Source organism: Rhamphochromis longiceps, linkage group LG20 (assembly GCF_057381845.1).
Source record: "Rhamphochromis longiceps isolate RC_006_pf linkage group LG20, R_longiceps_female_GT1.1, whole genome shotgun sequence".
In the NCBI taxonomy this organism is placed as follows: Eukaryota; Metazoa; Chordata; class Actinopteri; order Cichliformes; family Cichlidae; genus Rhamphochromis; species Rhamphochromis longiceps.
Genome location: NC_140576.1, coordinates 17,344,430 through 17,370,351, shown reverse-complemented (window position 1 = coordinate 17,370,351; position 25,922 = coordinate 17,344,430). Strand labels below are relative to the sequence as shown.

Genomic DNA, 25,922 nt, shown 5'->3' with positions numbered 1-25,922 from the left:
ACTACTAAATGTTATGAAATACTTATAAATGTCAAGACTGGAAAAAATACTGGCTAATACTTTGATTAAAATAAGTGAATATTTTCAAAAGCTTAATTTTATTCTTGATGATTTTCACTGGTTTTAATCACAATTTTTTCCAGTATTAGACTGTATTTATTTTATTTAGGAAAATTGGGTGTGCAACTTCTTTATTACCGTTATTATGAAATTAGTAATTTTTTTTGCTAAATTAATAAAAGCAGCTTTGTAGAATCCAAAAAGTTTAGCTTTATTGTCCCATGAAGCCTGACAATCAAGTCTAACTTGTAGTCTGAAGTCCAAGTATTACATACTCAATTAAAATAGGATAAAAACAGACTTGGATATCCTTCCTTTTTCAAATGTTAAGTTTGTGGGCAATTAAACATAGCATTAAATCAAATCAAATCAAATCACTTTTATTGTCACATCACATGTGCAGGTACATTGGTACAGCACATGTGAGTGAAATTCTTGTGTGCGAGCTTCACAAGCAACAGAGTTGTGCAAAATACAATAATGTAAACAAGCAAAATACAAGAATGGCTACATCTGAAACTAATAAATATATGTACAATATATAATAGTATATGCATTTCTGGATGTGTATACTAAATATTTTTCTACGTGTGTGTGTGTGTGTGTGTGTGTACACATATTTTACAAATTAAATAGAGTAAACAATAAATAAAATATATAAAATTACAAATCAGAGGTTTGTTGGATGGAATTGTTTTGCTTTAGTTTTGCTGTATAGATAGCAATGTGATGGCTAGCCTACCATAGCTAATACCATAGCTAATGTATACCAATGCTAATGTCAGGTAACATTACCAAAGTTTGAATACATAGAACAAGGAAAATATTACTGAAACTTTTTGCTGACTTTTTGTTCGTGTGCATCATAATCATAACATTATCGTTATAATAACAATACCAGTGGAACTGCTGCTTTAGCTAAATGTGGCTGGTAACTGGTGGGTAATATTAGCTAAAGTTGACTGACCTTACTATTAAGTCTGTATGCTGAGTTTATGACTTTTTAGTGTGGAAGATTATTAATTAATTAATTTGACCAGATATTCTTAACACCATGTATATGGACAGAACCCATGTTGAAGTCATATATAATTTAGATGGTTTTTACTAAGTTCACATGATGTTAAAGGCTAAGAAGTAAGCTAGTAGGTTTAGGCATTGGGGACTAATATTGCTGGGTGCATAAATATGTCCCAAACAGCAATCTTTATCCCAATTTTTACTAAATACAACTCTATGTACATTTACAACATTTAGCCTGGCAGCTATGACAGAGAGAAAAAGATGTTTTGCTGTATAATACACTGATTGAAAACAGGCATACAAATGAGTGGAGGAGCTTACATAGGCACATAAAGTCTCACATATGCACAGATATTTACAAGACTAATTAAAGTAAAAAACAAACAAACAAACCCAAAACCCAACAACAACAAAAGAACCCTCACATTGTCATTTTTACTATGCATAGGCACAAAGTTAATAATACAGGCACACATGCTCTCATTTACTCACTCTTGCAGAGGTTTTTCAGACCCAGGCACATTCTGATGGGTGCTGCAGTATGCTAGTCAGAAATAGTATGAGGATGCGAGATGCTTGAACCACATACTGCCACTTTTCCTCATGGATCTTTTTCTAGGAAGAACAGGGCAGCTGTGGCTTTTCAGAACCTAGATTCATCCATCAAAAAGCACCCATGGTTTACACCACACAAAACACACACATACACACCCTCTTTCCTCTCCCTCATTTACCTCTAGTCCTTCCCCCTTTCTCCAATTCCATACATCCTCATTTCTTTCCATCCTCTCTCTTTTGCTTTTTATTGTTCTTGCTTTTCTTTTTTTCAAAGAGTTTGTCCACCTTTTCCCCCTCTCTTTTGCCCTTCATCCATCCTTCTCTCACAGACTGAGTTTACAGCCCCAGGCCACTTCCGCCAGGCTGTCTGCAACAGATTTATTAATAGGCTCGTCTCTCTCCAGTAAACACAGCATTGGTTTAGGGGGTCGTCTCTCAGGCACTGATAGACTTGTACTTAACCTTAGGCACTGACCGACTCGAGAATAGTAGAAGGCCTGTTGGTTCCAAGGATGATCCACTGCAGACCAAGTAAAAGAGGGGAACAGTTGGAAATAAACACAAGTATGAAATAGTTTGCAGTGAAAGACTGAAAAATTTACATCTGGTCAGGTGGAGTTTGGTAGGTGAAAGGACAAAGGAGCAGAAGGGGGATGAAATGTAAAAAATGTCATGCGATTTTACTACAGGCAATACAGCTCACACCTCACCCTGTTCATCTACTATTGATTTATGCCACCACATGACAACAACAGATGGAGATTTCCCATTTGTCATGGACTTATGTTAAATATTGTTGGAAACAGTTGGTCCATCTTAACTGATCATTCACTATGCCCAAACCCCCTTTAGTTAAGGTCAATTCATGGTTTCTGTAAACTCAAAACAGACTTGAACAAGCTTCTGTGCATATACCACTGGGGGTTCATGGACACATTCCTACCTAGAAAACTTGATGCTGACCTCTTGACACCAAGAAAGGAGCTGGTTTTTTTTTTGTTTTTTTTTTAAATCGTTTTTGTGTTAGTAACATAAAAAAGTAAAGAGAACCTAGAGATTAGAGATTAGGGGAGAGGATGTGAAATGTAAAAGAACAGTCTACTCAGATAATCATGTGAGCATGATGCTATAACCTGGCTTTTACTGTTTCAATGAGTTAGCAAACATCTTGACTGTTAGGTGATATTATCAAATAAATGGTGTGACAAATTTAAAGATAGATACTGAATGGAGAGATTTGTTTTTAAAAGGACAGGACTAACAAACGTTTTTGCATTTTTTTTGATCATAGTTAGTAGTATACAAAGTTGGGACTCTCATTTCTTACAAAAACAACCATTGATATACCTAACAGATTTTAGCTGTCGTTGCTGGCGACCTATTCAGGGTGTACATTGCTTTTAACCCCATGACAGCTCAAGGGCTGCGAGATGCGGCATTAATTCGATACGGGGTGGCTGTAGTGTAGGAGGTGAAGCAGGGTCTACATGTCTGAATGTGTGTGAATGTTAGCTAGAAAGGTACTTAAGGATAGAAAAAAAAATACAAAAGCGCTTATATAGCTTATATAGTGTGTGCTAAATAGTCCATTTAGCACACACAGAGTAAAATGGATGGATTGATGGTAGCTATTTTGTTAACTATCAATCTGTTGGTTGTCTTATAGCTGATGCAGACAGCAATATTGTTTTTTAATGTACTTTTTAAAGTTTCCCGTTTGTGATAGGGATTTTTCTTTTTGGCCAGTGCTAAATTTCTACAATGGATAAACATTAGTGATTGCCATTGGTTGAATTCAAGTCAGGTGATCTGAACTTTGGAAGGTGAGTTTCTACTTATACTAATGGTCGTCCAGTGTATTGGTACATTTCTAAATTAACTCAACTTTCCTGGTAATCTTTTATTATTTGTATTGCTTATCTGGTAAGGTAAACATCAGCATTCTTACCAGCTACGGAGCCATTAAAAGGCATGATAGTAAGGAAATTGCATTTTTCTTGTATTGCACTGAACTGCTAAGTTCCAGTATTACATTACGGCTTTTTAAACTACCCTAAATGTAACAGAGAAGGGGTAGGATTAGACCTCTGCTACAAACTCATAAATTTATGCTGAAGTATAACAAAAAGAGACTTTGACATTCTTATGATTTATCCACGGGTGCCTTACTAGTTTCATACATTTGAAACTAGTTTTAAAAATAACATGAAAAAAAGAAAGCAAATACGCTAAACCAGAAAACTAAAAGCCAGGCACTGTTCTTAAAATAGCAGGAATTTGTGCCAGTCATGATTTACATTACTGAAGAAAGTTTCTGTAATAGGTGAGCAGTAACTTCAATTGGAGTTGCTGAAAAAATGACACCCAGGGTGGATTCAAATCTATTACTAGAAAATTATTATAATTAAACCCATCTCCCTTTGAATAATATGGTCAGGACATACAATTTGGTTTGCTGTTGTAAATTGTAGTTAACTGGGTATGCTACATTTACAGTTTATGTAAATGATTCTGTGAGATTCACTTTGAGCTTTGTAAAATCTAAAAAAAGCCTTTATTTTTATATACATATATTTGAATATATTTTATATATATACGACTCTTAGTACAAGTAGAGCTTCAAAGGCCTGTCAAGCTTTTTTAGGTTTTGCTAAGATATACTTGAACAGTTGTTATTTGGTGAGTTTTTGTCTTCTTTTTTTAAAAACAAAATACAATTGCTTATTTTTTATGACTATACATGTAGCTATTAACCTTTTGTCATTTCTTTTTTTGTTTTTTACCTTAGGAGGTACCATAGGAAGCAAAAAAAAAAATCAGGTCCAATTTAGGGAAGATAAAATATTTTAGAAGCATCTGCATAAACTGACTGTCCTTCAGAGCAGCACTTTTTTTTTAAAAAAAAGAAGAAGAAGAAAGAAAACAAGACAAAAAACAAATTGCTGTTGATTTTAGCTGACATTATCCTTGCAGCTAGTTTCAAAGATGACCTCAGTTGTGCATTTCTGCCATGAAAAAACCCCCCAAAACAGAATACACTCTTTTTATGTTTTTGGTGTCTATGAATTCATTGAAATCATAATTTTTATTTTCATTATCACTGAAATTCATTCTTTCAAGCAAGTGAATAATAGTTCAGTTCATAACATGTTACGACTGTTTAAAATACAAGTTTTTGTGTGTTTTTTTTCTTAATAGTTATTTATATTTTATTAATGACTTTTCTGTTTGAGCATTAACTCTTTTAATTCACTTCACGCACACTTGTCATTGTAAAAGAGCATTTTGGGTGTTTTTCCTTTTAATGAAATGCCTGATGTCTGATTGGCATTTATATAGGTTTCTTGCTAGAGGTTTAGGCTGCAGATGGGGATTATTTTCAGTTCTTGTTTAAAACAACGAAGAAAACGTTTTTGTTTGTACCAGCAGTGCAGAACCCAGATTCATTCAGTGCACTGGCACATAACAAATATTTACATAAGAGAAGCTACAACTAGTGATTTTTAATTATGTTATTATTATTATTTTTCAAATCTGTCAATACAAAATACAAACAATTCTGCAATCTGTTACAGGCTGGTTGTCTGGTGATTGAATTATTATTAAAAGTTTGATGGAACAAACTTTTACAGCCAAACATATTTAATTATTTTTAGGGCTACAAATAGTTGATTAATGACTTTGTCAGTCCTCAAAACATGTTTAAAATGGCACGTTGAGATCATAAAAAGTTACAATATAAATAGTTTCAACTCTAAATATTAAAATTTTTGGAATTTTAATTTTTGCATGTGAAAATTGTAGCCCTTTTCTCTAATTTTTGTATTGTCTAATAATTGTAATCGGGAACAGGTTTTCTAAAAAGAAGAATGTTGTCCAACAACAGGGAACGTAGAACCTTTGAAGTGTTTTTATTCTTTTCTCTTCACTATAATTCTATCCAGATTTTGTTAAATTTCAATATTTTTTTCCATGAATGTGCCAATAATGTGATGTGTTCATGATCATCGGCATTCCTAATATCATCTGTTCACGTGCAAAGTTTTCAATCTGAGCCAAAAGTGGAAGTATTGTGGTGCGCTGCTGTGGTGAGCTGTAGCCGAGGACTGCTCCAGTACCGGACCATCTAGCGCGCGCACGCTCACTGAAGTATGTCAGAGAGTTGTTTAGGATCAACACGTGACTCAGAACAGAATTATGCGTATGTGTATTTTACAGTAATATCTGGAATATGGACCTGATGTCGAATGAAATGCAGTCACACACACACTCCTGACTCACACACGCCCTCCCCTTTCTCTTTCGCACACACATTCGGCTACAGTAGTACTGATACATGAGTGCGCCGCTCCTGAGTCATCCTCAGGAAAAAGAGGAATGTAGCCACACTGTCTGATGACACAGTGCTTCTTCTTTTCTCTGAAGTGATTTTAATAATGTTTTTTTTAATAATGGTGGCCTGTGCCACCCACCCTACTCAACAATCCAGTGCTTGCTAAGTATTGCCAGGCAAAACCTTCAGCTCCCTCAGTAGAAGTAAGTTTCTCTGCTGCTTGTGCCAGCTGAAGTGAGTGATGACTTTGAGCATGGAGAAAAAGAGGCGCATCATCAGCTCGTACCTATGCACTTCTGATTTTAAACACTGGGAACATGACTCATGTAGGACTTACTTTCTGCCTGCAAGTACTCAATGTTTATCTGTGCCTCTACAATGTGGTTGCTTTCATTTTACAGTAACTACTTAACCAACAGATTCTCTGTAGTGAATTCATTGGTGGACAAAATACTTGCATTTCTTATTCAAAAATGTGCATCACCACAGTGTAAAACTGCTGTGATGTATAAAGCAAAGTACGCACAAAGTTGAAAAGTATGTGGCGGTGTCACTGAAATATAAATGTATTTGTTTATAAGCTGTACATAAAAGGACGCAGTAGCATCAATATATAGAGATACTGCAGGGGAAATATCTTTAAGGTATCTTTGAGTAAGTATATCATTACATCATGTTATCATCATTACATTGCACCATTAAAAAAAGGTTTGGTAAAGGGGGAGGTGGAAACTGTTATTTCTCTATTAGTATTAGTTTTATATACAACAGATAAGATAAAACAGCACTTTTCACTGAGTTGAATGAACAGCACCAAGGCCCAGTACAAGATAAATAGGTACTATTTTAAACTGTGAATCATGCAAAGCTATTCTTGTAGAGTCCAAGAATAAAAAATATAATGCTCAAAATAATCTGAATAGATCAAGTTTAAGCATGGCCAGATAAACATTTTGCTCTGGGGCAGGAACTCATTTTGGGCCAACTCTGTTTCAGTAAGACAGTGATAATAAAATACTACAAATATAATGCTATAAAATGCCCTTGTATTTGCATTTATTTACTTCATCGTTTGTTCAGTAGAGTAAATTATTACTTCACTTTTTGAAAACGTTAAGTAAATATATGCTCTGTAAAACCCTAAAATTAAACTTGTTTAATGTTTTTTAATAATAGTAGTCCTGTTATTAATGTTAATATGAATAATATTAAAAATAGCTGAAAACCTGATTAGCAAGATAATGCTCTCTATTTTTAAAAGAACGCAAGGAAAAAATACAGAATCTGCATCTAATGTGTTGCTATCAGTACCATGGATTAATTTTTAATAAAACAAAACGTGTGATTTAACCATGTGAACTTAAACCACATGAGACCAAAGGCTACTCTGCTAAGCTACCCTAGCTATTTATAAAAACAATTTTTATACTTCATAAAGTTTGGCTCAATCAGTTGTAACACTAATTAACTCTATACTGCTTGAAAGGAGCAACACATGAAGCTCTTTTCTGACCTTTGTAATGTAGTTAAAATACATCACTCCCTTTTATTAAAATAACAACTATCTAGCTGTATGGTTGAAAATCTTTGTGTTTTACTAGATGGGATAAAAATCTGTTGTGTCTCAATACATGTCCATTTTTTTTAAGGTCGCTCATTAGAAATAGGGTCTCGTGATTGCAGGCTCTGTGTACTACAATGGATCTAAAAGGCTGCTTTAAGGAACCTGGGCATGTTATTAAGTGTCAAACTACTATGAATAAGTTATGAGCAAGGCTTCACTTTAGAGGGGACATATGTGTAATTAAGAACAATTAACATTTGTAGACTTGTAGATTAAGACTTTTAAAGTAGACTGTATTAATGAAGTACTATTAAAGGAGAGCACCAGTTCTAATTGTGCTGCCACATTGCAAGCGCACAGTAAACAATGCATATTAAGATCTTGATTGATATATAACATTGATTTGTAACTTATTGATTGGTGGCATCTTATAGTCCAGAGACATGCATGTTGGGTCACTAGTGGATGTGACAGATAAAGTGCTTACAGTTTACAGGATAAAATGCTGTATGAATTTATGGTTATATGTGATTTATTATCTAAAATGCTTTAAGTGGTTAGTAAGACTAGAAGAGTGGTATATAAGTGTGAGGAGATAACTGTAAGTAATTCAGTTCAATTTTGCTTTTATTTATATAGCACCAAATCACAACAAGAGTCACCTCAAGGCACTTTATATTGTATATTGTAACCCTACAATAATACAAAGAAAACCCCAACAATCAGATGACCTTCTTTGAGCAAGCATTTGGGGACAGTGGGAAGGAAAAACTTCCTTTGAACAGGAAGAAATCTCCAGCAGAACCAGGCTCAGGGAGGGGCGGGCATCTGCTGCGACCGGTTGGGCGTGAGGGAAAGACGTAATTAGGAGGAGGTTGAGATAAACCTTTGTTATTGGACCAGTAGCTGTAGAATGTTGTCACGCAAAGTAATACGCAGGTAAGCCTTGTGGACAGTATGCTCACCTAATAGTGAAACACTTTTTGGCTAAATTATTTGAGCTGGAAAAGAACTCAAAAATTAGAGCAACAAATTCAAAAGTCAAAAGCTTAGAGAATTCAAATATTTAATTACCTGTTATGTAATATTTGTAATATTTTAGTTATAGTTGAAATACCTATAAAAATTATTAAGGATAATAATAATAATAATAATAGTAATACCAATAATAATAAATAATAGATTATATTTAATTTAATTACTTTAGGCAAACGCGATAATGCAATTGCACATTATTTTAGCGCTTAGGTTTACAGTGTGCCTTAAGACAACCTGTTACCTCATAAAATAAATAGTGATAGTTGAGTTACATTATTTTGAGTCATGTCTTAATAAAAATTGAGGGAACTAAGATCGTCTATAATAATATGTCACTTGGGTATGCCAAAGGAAAATGTTTAAGTTTAGACTTTAGATATTAAGCCAAACAGTTATTGTCATTTGGTGTATTACGGTGCAGATGTGTCCTTCCTCCAGTCTTCATCGCCTGGTAGCTTTTCTGCTTCCCTCACTAACTTGTTTATCAGTCTGCTTACTCCCTTCCTCTCCCCTCGTACCTTTCGCTCTTCACGCTGTGTTTTGATCAGTTGGTGAGCTCCTACCCCCCCCCCCCCCCCAAACATACTTCCCATTATTTCCTTCAAGTATACTCTTTTGTGCCATTCTCTTTGCCGAGCTTTGAATTTTCCCCCTCTCTGTTCACTCTTTCGCTGTCTCTCCCCCTCCTCCACGACCACTTACCAAATTTAACCCCTCACCCACTTAGATGCATTCCATCAGCTTCATAAACACACACGTGGTACCAAACATGTAATGGTACTTCCTCTGCTGTCCTCCTCTTTTCCTCACATCTCTCCATCTATTCTCTCTCTCTTGCTCTCTCTCTCTCCTCTCAAGGCCTTGGTGAACGACGACAACAACAAGTTGGAAAAATGAAAGTGGGGTGACAACTGCGAGTCCCCTTTCTGCCTCCCCTCCAGGGCCAGTGTGAAGTTTTCAGTTTGATTGAAGGCCTCTTTTCTGTGGTGTGCAGTGTGAAAGCTGTCCTAATTGAATGATAAAGTGCCCCGAGATGGAGTCCACTGAATAGCCAACAATGGCCAGCCTGTGTGTGGTAGAGGGATTTTGGTTCACATCCAGCCTCTGCCTCTCTGCTCCGAGAGGGGGCCTATTATAATACTCTCTGCTGGATTGGTCACGTGATACTGCCTTGCTCCCTGCTACTCACCCCCTCCTCCCTTTTTGTCCCCCCCCCCCCCCCCCCCCCCCCCCAATCTCATCTCCTCCCTGTTCCAGTGTGGCCTGGCCAATCCGGTCACATCATCGGCCTCTTCTTCACCCTGCTGGTTTGGTTGGATGGTCTCATTTTACCAGCGAGTGAATCTCTTTGTGTGTGTGTGTGTGTGTGTGTGTGTGTGTGTGTGTGTGTGTGTGTGTGTGTGTGTATACTGTACGTATCTATTAACTCAAAATGTCCTCAGGCCTGTGCATCCATCCACTGCTGTCAGGTTACCAGGGTGATATAGAAAAACTCTATGACAAAACAGAAGTGAAAGCAAGCACTAGATTTCAAAGTGACTCATCTTATTGATCTAAGTTGAAACCTTTCAACCACAGAGTGTTTGACAGTTTTAGGGTTGCCAAAAAGTTTGGATATTTATAAAGACATATAACAAATTTGAGAATGCTGCCCAAAGACTTCTGAATATTCAAGAACGCCAAGTCACTTCCCATATGGAAAAGATATAAATCTTATAAAGTTTGTATCTGTCTTGTGTGGAACTTGTTTGAAAAGCATACAAGAGTGAAAACAGATATAAAATCCCTTGAAAAATTATATAAATGAAACTTGTATGTTTTGGATACTTATTAAAACAATATATGAAAGTAATGAGAAAGTGCCAACTTTCATGAGTAAATCATATAAGCCTTATATGATTCACTATATGAAGTAAGCCAAATCTTATGCAAGTCTTTTATAAGTTTTTTTCTATTTCTTCTCCATATGGGTTGACTTGGGCAGCTTAAAAGTGGATGCTCACAATTTCATTGAGAGAGAATGATGTGCAGTGACACTGGCACCAGCTTCTATTTCGATAGAAAGGACATCTGTGTATCTATTTAGCTAGCTATCTGCATTTACTTTTTTTTGTTTCAACTTTTGTATGACTGTAAGAAATTCATTATGAACAACTTTTCTACAGAATTTCTTGCACAGCCTCTTGATATCAATAGCCTTCAGTCACTGTAGCATTCCAGCCAGACTTTATTCAGACGATGCACTCAATGATCATTACGGATGGACCATAATTCACAGAAAAGGCACAGGATCAGCCTGCTAGATCACTCAGAAACTTGTTAACAATCAAGTAATACATTTACAAATTGTCCGAAATTTAAACAACAAGTACAATACACAAACATACCTGTTCGCCTTCCAGCTAGATGCTAATTTAAAGATGGATGGAAAACAACAAGTTTCTCATTAACCTTTTCTGTGGCAAGCAGTAGCAGTTCGATCTTCCTTCCCGGAAGTTGCCCATTCCGAATTTCAAAATAAGAGTCTAATCTATATTATAAGGTATAATTTGTTCAGGGATTTAAGTGTTTGAAAAAATATCAAATAAACAAATAATCTGGGTCATTTACAGTCACCACAACCAACCACTTTTTATACACACATTAAAGTTTCACTTGTGGTCTGACTATGCTTCTGTCTATGTAAGAGTTTGTCATAAATCCTTAACTGACTAGCCAGCATGCATTAGTGTCTTATACTACATCTGCTATTTTTTTGGGATTAATTTTTGCCATGAAGTGCTTGTTTTGTGTTCTGTTATGAATAAGTTCATTTAAGTGGTGAAATTTCAACTGTTGCCAAAAGGCCGAGATGGCAGAAAGGTGACCTTTGATCATCAAGATCTGTCTAGAGGAAGACATAAACATTTTCAGTATGTGGACCTATGGAAAGACCCTTGGTTGCCTTCAAGTGCCACTTTTGGTTTTGATTGACTCGACTCTTGATTGACCTGCCAGTTGCAGGTGCTTGATCCATTGCTTACTGCTCCTGTCTCCATTCACAGATTTCATGTAGTCAAGGCTCAAGACTAGAAGTGACTGGCAGATACCCATGCAAGATGGCCAATATAAAAAAAAAAAGCAAACAAACCACCTGTTACTCTGGGCCTGATTCTTGTATAAGAGACCCAGCCACCTCTTTTTTCCATAAATTTATGTATTTTAATTTCAAGGCAATCACTTTTGAAATACATATTTTCAATGTTTGCAAATTCAATAATTACATGTTTGCTAACTAAGTGAAAAAATTTAGATATAGCTGATGGCTAAAATAATCATGGTTGTTGTTTTGTTTCATTCCAGATTACTTACGTGTATTTATGAAACTAAAGTAAAATAGTTGGGCTTCTATTGTCTGTAAGCAGATGTAAATAATTGTTTTAGTCCTTTAGCTTCGTTCACTCCAACTCATTGCAAACTTTGTGGAAAAAGCTTCTTTCGGCACGTTTGCCTGAATTGCAGTTAATTTCCGTGCAGTATGATGGTATGACTATCAGCTCTAAAACTGCTAAGACTTTTATACAACTATTAATAATACTCATTTAAAAGTGATGAATATTTACCTAATAACCTTAAAAAAATGGGATTAAATTCACTACAGCTAAAAGTAAAATCCCATTTGGTCTCATGCAGTTTGTATTTCGGGAAACTAAAAAAATCCTCCTAAGACCCAAACTCTTCCACGGCATGCATTTTTAATTTCTCTTTGATATTTGGGCTGATTGGGACCCCATGAATGTAAAAACAAAGGATTACCAGATTTTAATTATTTTTTTGTTTCTAAGAAAAATGAGAGCCACATCAGGCCCTTGTAGAGAAAAAATGAGTATTTTGGTCTAAATAACCCAAAATCTGATGTCCACATATGTGGACAGGTCCTAGGAGGTTAAAGAACTGTTCCAGCTTTATCATTTTCTCTTTGACTTCCTGTCTACAGATGATGTGAGATTGTGTTGCAGTAAGTGGATTGATTGACATACGCTTGATGGGTGATCACCTTGTATTTGGAAGAAAGTATTATGCCTTCTTCTATAGCTGTCTGGCAATCAGAATTATATTGACACTGTACTGAGATCATAGTTAATGTTATTATGGTGTGATTGTATTTGTTTTCAGTGAGCATTTTTTCATATCAGAGCAAACTCTGTGAACAGAATCACAGTGAGACTGGTCTGGTCACAGACACACACATTTTTTTGTCTTTTAATTGTAGAATAAGATTTAAAATATACTGGCAGTAATATGGAGATATTATAAGTTTAGTAAATAAACCTTTATAATAAATGGTATGCAGTACAAAATACAATATTTTCATTCATTGGCTGTGCCTACCAATGCCCCTCTCTGGTGACAACGCTGGTGGTCATTAGTTTGTTTAGAAAGTTTGTGGAATTATTAGCAGACTGTCTGTTCTACTTAGAAAACAGACTTCTAACTTGAGTTTAACATAGTCATAAGGATGAACAGGAATGGCACAGTTGGTTACAGAAAGTGAGATGAAAGTGTAAATAAATTTCCAAGTTAGCTGCAATGCCCCACTGTTTTCATCTTTTTAAAAAAAACAGTTTTATGGTACTTCATATCTTGGCTACAAAATGAGGCAAAGCTTTCTGTTTTAGTTATGATTTTTCCACATCCCTATATCTTTGATTTAGCATGTATTTGACCTCTTATGAAGCTCTACTCTTGCTGAAGGAATATATTTTTGTTTCATTTTCTCTTCAGTCAAATCAAAGTCATCACCTAGGGGCATAAGGATTTACTTGATTAATATAATTAATGTAATAAACAGGTGCATGAGAATTGTAGCTGCACATGCACAAAGATAGTGTGAGAGAGAAAATGAGACACTGGGCAGTTTATTTATCTGGATAAGGTAAAGGCCAGAGAGCACTGAATCACAGTTAACTCTATTCACACAAAGCAGTGAATGGGCTGTAGTAATCATTATAATAGGAGAGTTAGCAACTAAAATGATTTCAAGTAATCACATTTCCTGTAGGTCTTTTAAAAAAACAAAAAAAAAAACAGTTTTATTCGTTTTATTTCTACTCTCTTTATTTGGAATTTCTTGTAATCAATAGTCTCGAGACAGCGTAACTATAGCCAATACAATAAAACAATAACAAAAGTAGAGTGAAAGATTATGGGTATGTAACAGATGTAAAATTTGATTATGGAGTTCCTCAGGGTTCTCTGCTGGGACCAGTTCAATTTACATTTGTGCATTAATTAATCAGTAATGTGCATTGACTTTTACTTTCTGTAAAAGCCACTTTTACTTTTACTTCACATTTACTAACAAAACATCAAATATCAACATGCCTCAACTACTTAAGTAAAGTAAGAAAGTAAAATTTTATTTGTTTAGCACCTTTCAAGACAGAAATCAGAAAGTGCTTCACAGAAAAGCTAAAACATAAAAACAGAAATCAACCAAAAGCAAGTTTAAAAAGATGGTTTTTTAGCTGTTTTAAATGAAACCACTGAGTCCACAGATCTCAGGCTTAAAGGAAGGGAGTTCCAGAGTCTGGGGGCCACAGTTACAAACGCTCTATCGCCTTTCGTTTTCAGCCTCGTATGTTGGACGACCAGCAAGCCCTGATCACATGACCTCAGGGATCTGCTGGGGATGTACTAGGGTTGCACGATTTTGCATAAAATGAGAATCACGATTTTTTGGCTTAGAATTGAGATCACGATTCTCTCACGATTTTCTTTTCCAGTATAAATATTTATTGCACTTATTAACTGCACATCAACTTCGTAACAGTTGAGACTGAACATAAAAACAATAAATGTCTCACATTTTGTTGTTGCCGCAAAATGTTGTACTGCTTGTAATTCCGTCTCCACCGTTGCTCGACACTGCGTGTATAGAGCAGGTAGTGCAACAATAGAAAAATAGTTGCAGGACGGCACTGTGTAGCATATGTCTAGGGTGTTGATCATTTTCCTAAATCCCTCTTTTTTCACAGTGTTGATGGGAGCCATATCTTTGGTCAGGTGATAAGTGATAGCCTCCGTAATTTCTTTGTGCCTGCGGAAGTTCGATGTGAAGCGTTGTATAAGGTTCCTGTTACTGATGTTTGGGTGGTTGACCGGGACGGATTTTCTCCCGTCACTTTCTCCTCATCCCTGACGTGCTCTCCGTTGTTTTTTCCCTGCTAATTTTAGCATCACACGGCACAGCTTCTGTATCACGTGGTATAAGGCTCCGCCCTTGCCATTTGTTGAGCAGGAAGAGTGAGCGCTTGTTTCCATGCAGATTACGTCCCGGATCAAAATGCGGTACAATCGTCGTCATCTTTTTTTTTTTTAAATCGTTGTCATTTGGAAATGAGATCGCACATAAGTATGAATGGAGATCGCGATTTTCTAACGATTAATCGTGCAGCCCTAGGATGTACTGATGTAAAAGATCTCTGATATAGGTTGGTGCTTGACCAGGCAGAGCCCTGAATGTCAAAGTCAAAATCTTGAAGTGGGTTCTGAATTTTGTGGGGAGCCAGTGCAACTGAGAATTTAGAAGATTTGGTCAGAAGCTTTGCGGCAGTGTTCTGAACAGCTTGCAAATGATCCACAGAAGCTTTACAAGTGAACAAAGAATTGCAATAATCCAAACGAAATGAGACCAAAGTCAGAGCTGAGTCAAAATTTACACCAAAGTTCCTGATAGAAGGTTTGGCAAAGGTAGCGAGAGGGCCTAAGTTTTCCATAACCAAAGGTACCAATTTTTTGGGAGCACAAACAAGGACTTCAGTTAACAATTTAACGGGATAAATTGGATCACATTAAAAGAAAAACACCATTTGTGCTTCCTGTTTTCACCTTCGCAAACTATTACTATAAATATGATTACATATATATCTAATATAGCACCAAAAAATATTTATTATTAGTCCAGGGAGGAATTTTTTCAAACCATTCCTTTGGGAAAGAAAGCAACAAAAACTATGAAAATAATGATAATACATGACAGTAATTTAAAAGATTAATTAATGCAAACAGGCAAAAAGCTTTATGACTATAATGGAAGAAATTCCTTTAGTTAGTTTTTAAAAAAAATGTATGTCTGTTTTTAGATTTGACAACCACTGCTTACTTTGCTTGCATTATACAGGCATTATAAATGCTTCCCTTAGGCAGTATTATTAGAAGGCTTGCATTTTCATTTCTATGCAGATGATACTGAGCTTTATCCATGAAGCCAGATGACACACACCAATTAGGTAACCTGCAGGTTTTCCCACAGGGCTGAATAACCTCTAATTCCCTGCTTCTAAGTTCAGATAAAACTGAGGCTTTATACTCAGCTATTAAATCTTAGAAACAGGGTGTCTAACCAGATTACTTACTCTGGATGGAATTACTTTGGCCTCCAGTAACACTGTAATGAACTTGGACTCAGTTTTAATTGGTATTATGACTTCAGTGTGCACATTAAAGAAATACACAGGACTGTTCTCTCGCATTTGCAGAATCTCTAAAATGAAAAAAAAATTCTCAGAAAAATTAGCTCATGTATTTATTATTCCTAAGCAGAACTAAACTTAAAAATTCCCTGAAAAGGTTTCAGTTGATCCAGAATGGTGAAGCAAGACTACAGACAGGGACTAGAAAGAGAGAGCACATTTCTCCCATATTGGCTTCACTTCACTGGCTCCCTGTTAATTCCAGAATTTAATTTAAAATCCCTATCTTGACATACAAGGTCTTGAATAATCAGGCTCCATCTTATCTTAACAAACCACCCTAACTGAGCATTTCACTTTCTGCAGGCTTACTTGTGGCTCCTAGGAAATTTAAAAGTAGAATGGGAGGCAGAGCCTTTAGCTTTCAGGCCCATCCAAAGTGGGAACCAGCTCCCACTTTGGATTTAAAACTTTTTTGATAAATTTTACCGTTATGGCTACAACAGGTGACTCCGAATCCTTTCTGAGTTGTGCTGCAATAACCCTAAGCTGCTGGGGACTTCCCATGATGCACCGAGCATCTCTTCTTCACACACCTCTTATCATATCGTCTCTTCCATCTTTTGTTCTGCTCCCTCCCCTCACCCTGAGCTGGTTATAGCAGATGGCCGCCCCTCCCTGAGCCTGGTTTTGCCAGAGGTTTCTTCCTATTAAAAGGGAGTTTTTCCTTGCCACTGTTGCCAAATGAGGTCTTCAGATTGTTGTGGTTTTTACTCTATTATTTTAAGGTCTTTTCTTTTCTCTACCTTACAGTATAAAGCACCTTGAAGTGACTGTTGTGATTTGGTGGGATTCAATGTAATTCAATTGAAAAATGTTCTGTGAAACTTTAAACAGCACCCGTGGTCAACAAACACAAAATTATAGTTGGTGCTTTAGGCCATAGAAGGCTGCCTGGGTTGTAATACACTGGCAAAAACCTTGGTTAAAACAAGCCTTCCTCAGGAAGTACATTTATCTTTTTATATTAATGTATGCTAGATGGCAGCACGGCTACTAGATGCCAATGAATATGTAGATTTATCACAGGTTAATTCACCATTTAGTACTGAAGTGGAATACAGGTGAATACTTCCTGCAGAAGCAGGAGTTGATTTCGTAGGTCTCATGCAGGGGTAAGCATGAAATAAAGAGCTGTGGTATGGATGCAGGGCAGTCTGTTAACTATTTTACTCTCCGACTGAAATTTAAACCTTTCCCAGAGAAGGACAGAGCTTCAAACAGAATTCCTTACATCCCCCACCCATGTACACCCTTGCTACGTACACACACATTTAAAGTGTTGGAGAGGTAGTGAGGTGGAAGACCACCCTCTGGCATCCCAGTCATGCAAATGAAGGTGTGTTTTTATCTCTGGGGGCTGGAAGAAAGGAGAAGGAAAGAGCTGTGTAAAAATGTGTTAATGAATAACTCCTGAACTCAGCACTCTTTCTGCACAGGCTCTGAACAAGTCTTCCTCACTCACTCACTCACTCACAGTGAAACTTTCTACACTTGTCTCCAGATTTCCCCTTACTTACGTTTTGCTTTTTCTAGTGAGCCAAAGGCCATGTCCACACTAATACATTTTCGTTTTGAAAACGCATCTTTTTCTCTCCGCTTTGGCCTTCCGTCCACACTGAGATGGTGTTTTTGGTCAAGGAAAATGGAGCTTTTTGAAAACGCTCTCCAAAGCGGATACATTTGAAAACGCTGTTTTTGTGGTGCAGTGTAGACTGCATAAACGGAGACTTTTAAAAACAATGATGCATTTTAGTCATATGTCATTATACAGCAGTTGTTTTGTTTGCTCTCAGTTTTGACAGCCCTATTAAAGATTAATATAATTTGGTACATGCTCCAGATAGCTTTCTCACTCGCTTTTGCAACTTTGTACTTTTGTGTTACTCGCAGCAACAACCCCACCTCATTGTTAGTCCATTTAAAAACATGGTGCTTTTCCTTTACATTTGGCTGTGACGTTTCAAAGAGCTGGAAAGTAAATAAACGGCAGACAGAAATAGCGCCGGTCGAATCATCTTACGTTTCACCCATGCGCAACACAGGAACATAGCGTTTTCAATCATTTCGGTGTCGATGAACAACTGTTCGGAAACACTTGAAAACGATAGTGTGGACACGGAGCATTTTTAGACGAAAACGCCATTTTCAAATTCATCCGGATTAGTGTAGACATAGCCAAAGACTTGTAGGTCTGAAGTGTTTTAAAAAAGTATGATTGTAGTGTTCACTTTCAAAGAGATATTTGAAGTTCTTATAATTTTGTGGAAATATCTCATATATAAGCATAACGGCTCAGCAAAATGATAAGTTTGGTAAGTATGGTAAGTTTTCTACAATGCTAACTTTGTAGAACAAATGGTTGTAATTTCCAATTAAAGCTTTACACTGTAGCTAATGGTACTTAGTGCAATGCTAAAACCACTACTATTTCAAAACCTCAGTGTTACTTTTAAATATGCAATACTGGGTTTATTTTCCAGTTAATTACTTTTCTTCTTAGACTCTAGAGCAGGGGTAGGCAACTCCAGGCCCCGAGTGCCGGTGTCCTGCAGGTTTTAGATCGCACCCTGGGTTAACACACCTGAATCAAATGATTAGTTCATTACCAGGCCTCTGGAGAACTTCAAGAAATGCTGAGGAGTCATTTAGCCCTTTAAATCAGCTGTGATGGATCATGGGCACATCTAAAACCTCCAGGACACCGGCACTCGAGGTCTGGAGTTGCCTACCCCTGCTCTAGAGTATCGTTGCATGATGAACAGTTAAAAATCTTCCTTTTTTATCTTAAACGGTGTCTTGTTGCAGCCTCTCACTTAATCACTACTGTCTGAAACCGTAACTAGATTACATTATAGAAGATGGATGTAGCCACCATGACCACCTGTTGGTTTTGGTTCACATTTGGACAGGAGGGTGGAGTTCTGGGCCAATTTCCAGACTATTTTGATTAAGAAGATGTATCCATAATCTTTAGAGATTGATATTCACTAATCAGAGGTAAGAAACAGACTAAAAAAGTGCTGGGATTTCACTTGCCCAAACTGCAGCACAAACATCTTGGTCTATACCACACATCAAGTGATTAAAATGGCCAAAAGGCCATAGTTTTTGCGGCAATATTTGGATAATAGCACACAATTTGTTTTTAGCAAAAATATTATGAAATTGGTCTGATAAGGAGACTAGAATAACGGGGCTTTCTCTTTAGCTGTGTGTAACTTCCTGTACTGCATAATCTCTATAGAGTCCACAGCTGTTGTCATTTCTCAGCTTGGACCAAAGTGGTCGCAATGCAGAGCAGTGTATGTACGTTAACACTGGGCATGTTTTTGCTATCTGCAGTGTCATAATCAAATACAAAAGCTAAAATTCCCCATGTTTGACAGATGGTATGCTGACATTTTCCTCTGCACTTTCATCTCCCCATCACCTACTGGCTGATCTGATCTTATCGTCTGATGCTATGTCCATAATCATAGAGGTTACGACAAGTACTGATTTGCACTCTAGGCCTTTCTGTTTTTGAGGCCTGTCGTAGTGTTGAATTGCTTTTTGTTGTGGAAAATCTCAGGTTTGGAGCTCATTCATGGCCAGGTTTCACAATAGTCTGCCAGTTGTTTGTTAACACTACCCATTTCTATCTGCCCATCGTGCAATAACAACAACAGGACAGTTTGTGGCTGGCTATATGAAGCCACTGTACTTTGGTGCTTTCAACTGTATGTAAAAACAGAGTTGTTTTTTCTCACCATAACCTCAATTAGTTTTAAGTATTATTATTGTATCCCAATTTATATTGCATCTTTGTGTCACATATAAGAAGTGAGCTGGATGAAGGATTCTAACATATAACTGAATGATTACAGTACTGTCACGCTGCTGGTTTGAACTGAAATACCCCCGCATTGAACATCTGTGTTATCTGCCCTTTTTTTTTCTGTTTTGCCGTGTGCTCTGCTCCTGTCAGATGGCTGCTTACTCTTTTCATCTCATTCTTTTTGTGTTATGTTCTCTCTCTCTCCTTCTCTTCTGCCTGTTGCTGTCATCCGCCCGAAGGTGCCTACAGCCAACACTTCCACTAAACGTGATCGAGTTTCAAAAAAAATTCAAAGAATGCAATCTGCCCACTGCCCAATTCTTCAAGGTCCTGTTTATGCAAGAATGTTATTTTTTACAAGTCTCTACCTTTAACCCCCTCCCCCTTCTACACACCACTTTCCTCTTTCCATGGTTCCATTACCGTGAACATCCTTTAAAGACCAAGTGTGTGTGCATTCAGTAAACTAGTGACAAAACAGAAGAAAATTAGCTGTAGGACAAGAGTGGCAAGGAAAGATTAAAAAAAAGGCTATGAGTTCATTGAAACCTGTAGATTTCTGTAAACAAAAGGCTGTTGAACAATGCCTGTTGTTTTAAGCTAAGCTGACGTTGCCAAACTTAGAGATTGTTTGTTGCTGACCCCATCTGAATCAGAGAGAGCCAGCAGCAGCACGGAAAACAAAAGTGACCGAGTCCCAGCGGCTGGACGGACTGGCTCAGACGGACAAGCTATATGTGTCAGAGCAGCTACATAATGACTCCGTGTGTGGGTTTGACATTAGTGTTCTCATGTTTGCATTGTTTAAAGTTCAGTATTTTATCTGACTGTACAATGTCTTTTTCAGTATTTCTGACCAAGGATGTTATTATAAGATTTGTCAGAAAAGATCATCTCATTTCTGGGGCTGGAAAATAGAGCTGACACAGAAAAGCTAAAAGCTGCAGTTCCTCCAACGGCCACTTGAGGCTGACCCCCATGTTAAAATGCCCACATTAGAATGAATTAGAAAGCAGCCTGGTGTCTCATTCACAACCACAAGTGTTTGGTCGGTGAATCTTTTATCCATATGGAGCAGTGGCTAAAACACAAATTTTGAGGTTGGTGGTATTATGTTGGCTATATAACAGCCAACATAATAGATAATATCAGATCTTTTTTATCAATATTACTAAATTCTACAAATTATGATATATTGTCATTTGTTGTCCATTTTTGTGTTAAAATTTGTTGCTAAAAAGATATTTTTATTTGGGCTCAAAAGTGCATATTTAATATAGTAAAAATACATGTGAGGTGTGCAGTTGAGGAGGTATAAGTGTGACAGTTTGCAGTACGTAGATGTTCTGCTCTTTAAACATGAGAGAGGGTGAGGGCATTTGGCGTGACGCCCACTGGAACTGTGCCCACTTCTCTGGCTGCTGTGGAGCTTCATGTCATGGCCAGGACTCCCTGCCAGAAGGGCTTTCCCCAGAATCACCTCTGCACACACACACACACACACCCACACACACAGACTCCTTTACACGCTGAAAACACAGACACACATGCCTTACATTTAGTCATGCTGCCCGTGTCTTTAATGTCAACATTTTGATAAAGCTCTGCAACGGAAACACTGTATCCTGAATACTAATACGCTGACTCTGCAGTTTTTTTTTGTTTGTTTGCTTGTTTCTTCTTTGTGGTTCATCTGGTATAAATAATCATAATATAGATGTTCATGATGTTCAACTTTATCTTTTGGCTTAGCTAAGGGTCAGAGATTTTACTATTCTACTTGATCTTAACTTGCATTTGAAATATTAATATAATACACTGTTAAATATCCAGTACATAGTCAGTATAATGCATATGTTTCCAAATGACTATGCAGTCATGTGAATAACTAATTACACCCTGTGATTTATTTTCCCAGTCTTCTTTACAATGTTGTTGCAGCTCATTGAGGTTCACCTGCAAACTTCAATGCACTGTTAAACTGCGGCGTTATGACCACAGGATTTCACTCAGGTGGAGGTCTGCACTTTGTTCCATTTAATTCCTTCACTTGACAGCCATTCTGTGGTAGATTTACTGCTGTACTTTGTATCATTGTCATGTTGCATGACCCAATTTCAGTGACTGATGCTCAGATCCTTTCGCTGTAAAATGAGCCCAAACAATTGGTGAGGCATTTGTACTGAGGTTCTCACCAAACATGGTGCTGTGCGTTATGGCCAGACAGCTCCACTTTGCTCTTGTCTATCCAAGGAACTTGGGCCATCACTTACTAACAGCTTTCAGACCGCTCCTCTGTGGACAGCTTCCAGTTTAGATTTGGGAGACAGGTGCCTGTTCCACTTTTAGGATTAGACTTAAAACTTTTCTTTTTGATAAAGCATGTAGTTAGGACTGGATCAGATGACCCTGAATCCTCCCTTAGGCTACGTTCACACTGCAGGTCTTAATGCGCAATTCCAATTTTTTGATCAAATCCATTTTTTTTGTCTGCTTGTTCACACTACAAATAAAATGTGACAGCAAACGCGCTCTAGTGTGAACGCTCAAAGCAGCCCGCATGCACAAAAGAAGACGTCACACACAACGCGCTCTGTTTAGACCCAGAGCAAACAATATTGTTTGACTAATGGCCCTTAATATAAAGACTTCGGACTTTACGTTTCCCAATTTTTGCTTTAATTTATTTTGTTATTTACATAACAATGTAAATAATCTAATAATTATCCTTATTGCTGTTTTAGAGAGGAGCAGTGCTTCAAAGGATAGTTGCAGATTTCTGTCAGAATCTGCAGATTATACAGTACAAATAAAATGTACACGTTGTCTTCCCAACAGTTTCACTGACATCTACACTGGATGGCCAGGAAGCCTTCGTGATGTCTTCTCGGGCTCTTCTCCGGTGCTGATAATTGGCGTCTGTCTTGTATCAGTGACGTAAAAGACGGATTTAATGCGACATGACCATTCAAACAGCAGTCGCTTTCTAAAACATCGGATATGTATCGGATTCAGTACCACATACGTAAGTGACCCAGATCGGATTTGAAAATATCGGATTTGTACCGTTCACACTGTCATACCATGATCGGATATGGGTCACATAGGGTCAAAAAAATCGGATTTGTGCTCAGAGTTATGCTCCAATAGGGCTAGGCTGCTGTGGGCTTCGCATAATGCATCGAGTGTTTCTTCTTCACTCGCATTTTTATACTCACTATGTTTTTATACAGCCCTCTGCATTTAATCATTAGTTGTTATTATCCATCTCTGGCTCTTTTCCACAGCATGTCATTGTTCTGTCTCTCTCCCTTTACACAAAGTTTTGGCAGGTGGCCGCCCCTCATTGAGCCTGGTTTTACTGGAGGTTTCTTCCTGTTAAAAGGGAGTTTTTCCTTCTGACTATCACCAAGTGAATCATAGGCGGTCATCTTATTGTTGTAGAGTAACCTTGAGAACCTTTAGCCTGCTGTTGTGTTAGCCAGTGAAGCTCAAACATCAACAGGAGTGGCTCCGCGGCTACTGGGCGAGCCCTCATCTGGGACTCTCCTCAGCTCTTACTGGAACAGTGGCGCGGCTGCCCCTCTGTTGGTCTTCCATGGTCTCTTGTGTTCTGGGGGCCTCTGGATGTCTGGAGTTTTGATCTCCTCCATACCCGCTTCACACCCTGGAGGACAGGGCTGTGGCCCCCCCACACTCCCTAGCAGATCATTACATGGAGAAACCTTTGGAATGCAAGCATGCTGATCCACACAGGTATGCACACATGAGTATTCACAGACGCGGACTAAAGCTTTCTTGGCTGCTGCCTCAAAGCACACTGTGCGCTGTCTATCTTGCGTGCTGCACAATATCGTTTATTATTTAGTAAATATTGATATCTATGACTAGCTAGTTTATTGTGATGGTGCTTTGTTTTCTCTATTATTATGTTGCTCTTTGTTGTTTGCTGTCTCCTCTGTTTGTTTTTTTTGTTTGTTTTTTTTTTTTTTTTCTCCATACAGGTGACCCAGGAGTTCTTTTTTTTTTTTCTCTCTCTTCCCCCCCCTTCTCACCGTCTCTTCTCCCCTTTGGTTTTCTTTCTTTCTCTCCCCCTCTTTCTCTCATTCATTCCCCCTGTCCTATTTATTTAAAAAAAAAAAATGACAAAGGATGAACTGAAGCTCTGCCATCACGTAATGTCGCATACTGCTGTTTCTGATGTCATTTAAAAAAAAAAAAAAACAGGAGTGGAATTAGTTTGATTTCAGCTGTTTGTAGGTGTACTTGAGAAGTAAATGATTTTATTACATATCTGTAATTTGTGTACTTAAATAATTACTTAGAAGACGTTAAGCCCATTGTGGGGACAGGAATAAGTAGTATCTAATACCAGACAACATAGTTGAAAATCATTCATGCTAACCCTACCCCTAACCATATGCTATCACAATATCTATTTTTATTTTTTTAATTGTTCTTCTATGTCTTGGCAGTTTTTTTTTTTATTCCCTTTAGTTTTTTCTCCAAAACATAAGGTTAGCATTAGATTCCAAACCAGGGTAGGGGTTGTCACTGACCGAGACCTCAGAGGGCTAATAACTGTCACACTGATTTACTGATTCTAACTGGTGAGTTTATAAATGCTCTCCATAACAACATATAGGGGGAGGCCTCTCTAATTCTCAAAGTATTAATATGTAGCTTAGTTGGCTAGAAAACAATGACCTCATGCGTTGGAAGTTGTCCACTGTGTGCTTGTATGGTTAAATTTGAAGTGTTGGAAAAGATTTATGTATGTGTATTTATACATGTGTTTGTGTGTCTGAGAGTGTGTGACCTGCAGTATCACTAACTGACACATTCCCAGTGTCAAATAGTCAGCGTGGACTCAGTGTCACCCCCAGCAACCTGGCTGACCCCCGCATCCCCCTCAGTGGCTCAACAGAAAACACACATAACATGTGTACACACAGAGATGCACATTGTATATTTTAGTCAAAGTTTAATAAGAAATTGCAGCTAATATGTCAAATAGTTTTCTCAGACAAAGGTTCAAACACTGCATAAATCAAACAAAACACAAACTCTGTGTTTAGGTGAAAATGGTTTTAAAATAATATGAAAAGGCTGACATGTTGGGAAATATCACAACTAAAATGATTACTAAGTAATATGACTAGATATAAAAATGACTCAGTGTCCAAAGAAGATGAGTCATCAAAAAGCCTGGATAAGGTCCACTCAGTGAAGGATTGAGTGGGTAGATGGTTGAGCAACCCTGTGTCAAAGTAGAATTGCAGAGAATTTGGCAATTATTATTATTATTATTATTATTATTAATAATAATAATAATAATAATAATAATAATAATATTATTATTATTATTATTATTAATAATAATAATAATAATAATAATAATAATAATAATACAGCCACAGAATCAGGCTAAATCTGTGGTAAGGCTGACAACCAATATTGAATCTGTATGTTATCAGTATACGGTTAATAACCAGGAGCAAATTGTAAGCATAACTTGTGCATCTGTAAAGCTGCAAAGTTAAAAGTTCTGCTCCAGTCACACTGTGGTTTGGTGTCTAACACTACAAACGTTTGGGTGTCGGGCTAAATTTAACTAGTAATGTCATGGCCAATACTTTGGTCATATCTGCATCATTTTTGTGTTTCTCAGTTGTGCTGCAAACACATTTATAGCTTCATGTTGATTAAAAAAAACTATGAGGCATCATTTCAAATGTAGCATCTTTTAGTTTCTGAAATTCTGACTGAAATAAACCAAAACCCTTAACACTGCAACTGGTGTTAGGGGCAATGGCGTTTGTTATATTTTTTTGTTGTTCAGCTGCTTTTTCTCGTCAACTACCCAAACTGTCCTTATGTTCATATAGGCGTCTAGAAAACATGCACTTTAACCATTAAAAAATACCATCACAGTAGTCAAAGAGATAATTGTACACAGCTATAGAAATACAATTTACCACAAGAATATGGGGCTCTAATATGTGGTTCCTT

The 25,922-nt window shown here is 37.2% G+C and overlaps 1 protein-coding gene across 3 annotated transcripts in view; it reads left to right on the top strand.

Moving 5' to 3' along the window:
* The window catches only part of plagl2 (pleiomorphic adenoma gene-like 2), a 48,932-nt gene that overhangs the window by 5,348 nt on the left and 17,662 nt on the right, over positions 1-25,922 (top strand). Inside the window, exon 2 of one of the 3 annotated variants that reach the window (XM_085393068.1) lies at positions 22,749-23,666. The exons of the other annotated variants lie outside the window; for them this stretch is intronic. The gene's annotated coding sequence lies outside the window, so the exon portion shown is untranslated. The remainder of the gene's footprint in view (positions 1-22,748; positions 23,667-25,922) is intronic. 3 annotated transcript variants of the gene reach the window in all.